The 5,954-nt window shown below is 42.4% G+C and overlaps 1 non-coding gene across 1 annotated transcript in view; it reads right to left on the bottom strand.

Moving 5' to 3' along the window:
• Positions 1-5,921: 5,921 nt before the first annotated feature.
• Positions 5,922-5,954, bottom strand: part of LOC112343793 — a 119-nt gene continuing 86 nt past the window's right edge. Inside the window, exon 1 of the ribosomal RNA XR_002991416.1 lies at positions 5,922-5,954. This exon is cut by the window's right edge and continues 86 nt beyond it. This is a non-coding gene — a ribosomal RNA (5S ribosomal RNA).

Here is a 5,954-nt window from a genome sequence, read left to right as displayed (position 1 = left end):
ACTTACTAAATATGGAATGTCCCTAGATTGTGAATTTGGACACGGGACGAACACTATTGTGTTCGGGCCGATCTCTACATTCCGTAAATGTGCCAAATGAGTGAAATGAGATATCCTTCCAAGGATTGATATTGAGTTTCATTAGTCTTGATGAAGATAGTGTTGATGATTTGGCTATGGCTTTATGTTATTGGCATTCGTACATTTGTTAGTTAGCAACTATGTTGACGTTCAAATGAACTGAGTGGCAAGTTAAGTTAGTTGTGTTCTAGACGAGATTATTTAGTAGGGGTTGAGCTTTGAGCTTTTCCTTGAAAAGTGATTTAGTCATGGACTATGCTAACTCTACAAGTAGGAGAGTTAGTGATCGATGTTGGACAATTTTGAATCCTTATAGGATTCTAGTTGAAATATATCAATCATTGATGATTCTTCTTGTGCTTGCTATAAAGTGAATTACGTTTTCTATAGATGGATTCATGGAGGATCGGTTTGGTGATCACTTGTTGAGCATAGCTCCATTGTGCTTGGCTTGTGAGTGATGCAAATCTGCTCTTCATTAGCTTTGCATTATGAAGTATAGCTTATGGATGTGTTAAAGTGGATGTCGTGGGTTATACCATGATTTCTCTTTAGCATTGATGTTAGTTCATGCGAGACTCGTGATCATTATTAAGTAAGACTTGGCTATAGGCTTCTTCGAGCTTTGGTTCTTTGAGTTTTATGCTCATTGTTCCATTTGTTAGAAGTTGTTGGGGAAGGCATTTTGGCTCATCAGCTTCGATGTTGAAGTTGGTTTTTGCATCTGGCAATCATTGGTGATGATTGACTATCATCTAGGGTAGTTGATTGTCCTTATCACAAGTTTTGCTTGATTATTGTTGGTTTGGAATTATTTGCTATTCTTCGGGATGGTAGATTCTTTCTTCAACGATGATTATACATCACTACATTGATGGGCTGATTGACGATCTTTCATGATAGTTAATTGTTCTCTTTGATGGCTTTTGGCTTTTCGCAATACCACATGTTCTTTGTGGTTTGCTCTGGATTGGTCTCTTGGGTTTGAGACATCAGTAGGATGTTGCTGACACTTGCTTAGGCAACTTGAGTTCCTTGGTGTTATTGGCTGGGATCTATCTGGATTGGCTAGTGCGATGATTGGCATGAACACTATATTTGTTTGCTTTGCAACATTCATTTTGTTCTGTTGTTTCAACTAGAATCCTATAAGGATTCAAAATATTCCAACATCGATCACTAACTCTCCTACTTGTAGAGTTAGCATAGTCCATGACTAAATCACTTTTCAAGGAAAAGCTCAAAGCTCAACCCCTACTAAATAATCTCGTCTAGAACACAACTAACTTAACTTGCCACTCAGTTCATTTGAACGTCAACATAGTTGCTAACTAACAAATGTACGAATGCCAATAACATAAAGCCATAGCCAAATCATCAACACTATCTTCATCAAGACTAATGAAACTCAATATCAATCCTTGGAAGGATATCTCATTTCACTCAAATCTCAATATCAACAATATCAATGACAAGGCATCACTTCAATGCCATCAACATCAGGACAAAGCTAGAAGAAAGTAAGAGTGAATCACCTTCACCTTCCAGCAACCAAGCTAACCCAAGTCGAAGATACTATACTTAGTATCTGAGACCAATCCTTCAGCAATACTCAGTTACAGATAACACTTCCTCAAGGAGTGAATCACCACGTCCAAGACTCAATGAAATCCAACACTATAGACCAAACGTAACCAAATGATATCGACAAAGGAATTGACATGCCAACATGGAAAAACCACGCCAGCCTAATGACACGATCCTCCGCAACACCATCCGGTAAAGCAAGCCCACCACTACTAAATCATCATCGAGCAAAGCAAGTGTCAACGGTCTTTTTTTGACAAAGTCTACAAGTAATCACTAGTCGCAAAGCAACTAACAATCGCCCTTCAACTTGCCTTCACAAGACCCGAACACTAACTCATGTCATCGAGTTATATACTTGTCCAACATGAATATAATACCCCAGGTACGAGATAAAAGTTCATAGACAAGCACAAACTAAATGACCACTCGAATCCAACTCAACCGCAATAAGCTCACTAATGCATTTAGTCAATAGCTCTGAGCATGCCTTGAAGAGGCTAGCTATGTGATCAACACTCAGTCGAAACTAAAGTGAAGACCATGAGATGGACTCATATCGGTACACAACCTCCTCATAGACAAAGCTATAGTACGGGTACCAACATCTCAACCTCAAACAACTAAGTTGGACATCACCATCCTCAGCCAAGGTGCAGGGCCACCAAGACCAAGTCAAGATCAGTGAGAGCTCACTACTCTCATAGAGTCTAACGTAATGCAAGGTGCAAACTGTCACCAAGCACAACGCTACAAAAGAAAGGCACAAGGGTCACCTTTCTTAGAAAAGCGCAACGGCCACCTTTCTACACCAACTCCAGACTCTATCCAACTCAATTGCCTTAGCCCCAAAAGTCAGCATCCCTTTTGGGTTGCATCATACAAACTACCTACCAAGGTCTAAGCTAACCGAAGTCAACTCCAACCCCTTCACTAGTTTGTACTGGCCTACGAAAACGGAATGGTTTTCGGACAAAATGATCAATAGATTAGCCATTGGAAAAGTCTAAGAAAATTTGTGGAAAATTTCCCATCCTAGATAAAGAATGACTCTCAGTCCAGGATTGCAAACTTTCAAGACTTCACCAACTACCTCCTACCAACAACTTCACATAGGCTCACCTCAACACAAATTCTCATGATCGAACAACATGCTTAAGCATCGAACATCTTTGTCCATATAACCGACATCCAACACTGACATCCGCAAAGTGCAAAATGAACATCCAAGGCTTGATCACGAAGACCACATCTTCGGATATCCATATTGCACTAACACTCTTCTTCAATCACCTTCAAGATCCAATGTGAAGCCAAAACACTAACAAGAAAAATGACATGGAAAATCAAGCTCTAAGGAAAATTCCTCATCACTCGAATCAACAATGCCACTTCCACTAACACAAGTGCTAGTGATGTCAATGCCCCAACTACACATCTTCTCCATCCAACAATCTACTCCAAGTGCTAACGGATCAACCGACAAGCTATAGCAAATGAATGCTACAACCCATTCCCAACACCTAATGGGCAAACTCAAGGAAACAAGGTACCAACTTAAGCTTAGCATAATGGACCACCATTGAGAATCCAGTCAAAGCTACTACAATGCTACTTCGTGTAAGTAGACTAGCTTCTCCATCAACCACTTTGGGGTTGATCATCATTTACCCAAGCAACTTCGTAAACGCATTACTCTTTATCACATGGATATGATATAAGCATCACAATGACTTGATCATCAATTGAGTAATGCAATGAGCAATGCCTATGTCATTACTTCAAACGTTTATGTGAGTATCAAATGCCAACTCGATTCGACAAAATGCAACATAAATGCCACACTCCACCAATAGAGGTTTACGACACCCAACACCACTAACTTTTGTTCACAACACGAACAAGGTCATGCCACTCTCTTTCCGACCAAACTCAACACTAATCCAACACCAAGCTACTCAAGGAGCAATAGCAAGGTTCCCCGGAAAAGAATTGAGCATTGCAACCCAAGTCTTCCAATAGTGAGTCTAGACCAAAAATGGTTTAGTGTTTCACCACTATCCATCCCACAACCCACCATTGTAAGACCACCATCTCCAACATGCATCAAGATAGGGACTCTTGATTGCACGATGTGAACACAAGCAATGAGTTAACACCTCGTTGCAGATCATCTCTCCAAGAAGAGAAAATGATTTACGTATTTGATCCTTCGTCCCTAATGACTCTCTTTTCGGTCTCATATTTGACCAAACCTCAAGCTTGCTTTCGCACTGCCTTCAGTTCAATCGAAGAAAAGTTTATAAGAGAGCACAGCCATGACTACTTGAACCAATAGACTAATCCCTATAGTCTTGATTGATCCACTTATAATCATGCCTAGGAAGGATCCACTAGTGCCGTGCTAAACAGCTACGGACCAGCCTATTTGCCACTCATAGCAAACCCAGGGAAAGTTTACTTTCACCCGCGGTACATGGAACAACTCATGGAACCACCGATAGGCTAACATTAATCCTGCCAACTCAAAGTGTAACCTCGAGTTGCTAATGTGCCTCACTCATGAGCTCAAGCTTAAACTCGTGCTACCGGAACAACTCAAATCCATCCTATGAGCCCAAGCGCAAGCTCACATCATAAGGTACAATAAGGTAACAATATCCATACCCAAGGAACGATTGCGAAGCCTTTGCACCCAAACGTGTACCCACTCGGATCATCGTTTTCATCTCTGCGTATGCAACAAGACTAGTTGCCCAATCTCATTGAATAGTACTCGCTGAGACTCATTCTCTGATACCAAATGTAGCGCACGTGGTTTTGACCCTTTATCCTATGGTGATTTACCATAGGATAACACCACGAAGCGGAACCTAAACCCTCTTTGTGCCACGTGACAGATGCCACGTGTCACATGCCACGTGTCCATGCCACGTGTCCTTAGGAACCCAAGGTTCAGGGCCTTGGGCCACTGAACGAAGGAACGGTGCCAAACTCCCAAGCGTGACGCCAAGGAGTGGTGGAACCGGACCACGGAGCAACTCCCGAGCATATAGCCCAAGGAGCGAAGGGACAGGAGCCCGGAGCGACTTGGAACAGTCCTGGAGCAACCAGCATACCAAAGGGCATGATAGCGAGGGTGTTTGGCAGACACGGTAAGCTATCATGTAGCGATATTGAGGGACCAATCTCAATACGCGAGGGTTCTCTTCACTAGCCAGTGCAAGACAAAACGAGACGGGAACTCCTTACCGGGCTAAGTATGCTTAGCTAATAACACGTAGGAATTCCGTCCTTATGCTCGTCCGGTCTAAGTACACTCGAAATGCCCAGTTAACTCCACTAGCACAAGAGGGACTGATATAGGGTCCAGCAATACCGACCTCCTGCCATCGTGGCAGTAAGGTAAGAGTGTCCGTAAGGACTAGTCGACAGGTAACTTTCGATACCCGAAGTCACATGCGCGACAATTTACTACCATGACACCAAGCTCGAAATATGTCACGTGACTCTTACCTTGAAAAACCACTAAAAACGGCACATGTTACATGGCATGAACAGTGTGCCACGTGTCATCCGCTCCTAGGAGTCGTCTCGTGACACTTTCCATAAATAGCATTTGGGACCGAAATGAGACTAACACAAAGGGCATGATAGCGAGGGTGTTTGGCAGACACGGTAAGCTATCATGTAGCGATATTGAGGGACCAATCTCAATACGCGAGGGTTCTTGTCACTAGCCAGTGCAAGACAAAACGAGACGGGAACTCCTTACCGGGCTAAGTATGCTTAGCTAATAACACGTAGGAATTCCGTCTTTATGCTCGTCCGGTCTAAGTACACTCGAAATGCCCAGTTAACTCCACTAGCACAAGAGGGACTGATAAAGGGTCCAGCAATACCGACCTCCTGCCATCGTGGCAGTAAGGTAAGAGTGTCCGTAAGGACTAGTCGACAGGTAACTTTCGATACCCGAAGTCACATGCGCGACAAGCGTCCTTGTATGCCATGTGAAATACATATGTTTGGACTTGCTTGCCATGCCACGTGGTGACAGTCACAACACATTCTTTGTGACTTATATCCTAGTTAATAACTAACTAATGACACAATTTGGCAAACACACCTTACATTGACAATTGTAAGTAGTATTTAAGGACCATACACTTATATGCTATGGAAAAATACTCAAAGTTTATATATTAAAACAGTGATCTTACAAAAATAAATGACTTGTAAGGAAAAAAACAAAAAGAGGGGGTCACTTGGACTTCCCGGGTGGTCAC

The sequence above is a fragment of the Selaginella moellendorffii genome, unplaced genomic scaffold (assembly GCF_000143415.4).
Source record: "Selaginella moellendorffii unplaced genomic scaffold, v1.0 SELMOscaffold_212, whole genome shotgun sequence".
NCBI lineage: Eukaryota > Viridiplantae > Streptophyta > Lycopodiopsida > Selaginellales > Selaginellaceae > Selaginella > Selaginella moellendorffii.
The sequence above is the reverse complement of the archived record's forward strand: the minus strand, read 5'-3'. Positions and strand labels throughout refer to the sequence as shown.